Raw genomic sequence first — 897 nt, forward strand, 5'->3', positions numbered from 1 at the left:
TTGGGTTTTTTCTCTCTTTTTCTTGGTCATTCTGGCTAGGGGTTCCATCAATCTTGTTAATTTTTTCAAAGAACCAGCTTTTTGTTTTGTTGATGTTTTCTATGATATTTTTTTCTTTCTATGTCCAGTATTTGGGCTCTTATTTTGGTGATGGGTGGGGGGCGAGGGCGAGGCAGCGCGTCTGGCCAGGCCGACGTACGGGTGACCCGGCGTCTTTTCGAGCCCTTAGGGGCGTTGTCGTTCCCTGTTGGAAATGGTCCTTCCTGCGATGGCATCAGTTGTCCTTAATGCGACTTGCCTGGTGTTTAGTGTGTCTGGTTCTCCCAGATGCTAGGTGTGTTACACGGCCCCGTACGCCTCACTCCTCACCTCGTGGAGAAGGTGCTGCCTTCTTCACCAGATTCCAAGAGTGTTTTTTGCTTTTTTACCACTGTCGTGATTCTCTTGCACTTTACAAGTGTTACTCCGTGTAGAACTTCATTCTGTCTGCGTTTTGAGGGGGAAGCTAGTTTTGCAGTTTCCCCCCACCTTTCCGTTTGCTGTGTTAATGATGTCTGTGTCTCCCATGCCTGATCAAAAATGCCATGTTTATCCCTGTTCTGTTGGTTCTGTGTCAGCAGAGCTTTTTGTTTTCTGTCTCATGGCGCATCACTTCCAGAACTTCTGAGTAGTTTAAGTGCACTTTGGTGTTTTAAGCCTACAGTGTATGTGGGCCATGGGTATGGATGTTTAAGTTAAGAAAAAGCCTGCGGGTTCGAGACCCGCCTGGGCAGCGAGACCTCATCTCTACAATAAATCAAAAAATCAGCCGGGCGTGGTAGCGCACGCCTGTAATTCCGGCTACTTGGAAGGCTGAGGTGGAAGGATCGCCGGAGCCCAGCAGGTAGAGGCTGCGGA

Source organism: Carlito syrichta, unplaced genomic scaffold, assembly GCF_000164805.1.
Source record: "Carlito syrichta isolate Samal-C Ts95f unplaced genomic scaffold, Tarsius_syrichta-2.0.1 Scaffold303576, whole genome shotgun sequence".
NCBI classification, from domain to species: domain Eukaryota; kingdom Metazoa; phylum Chordata; class Mammalia; order Primates; family Tarsiidae; genus Carlito; species Carlito syrichta.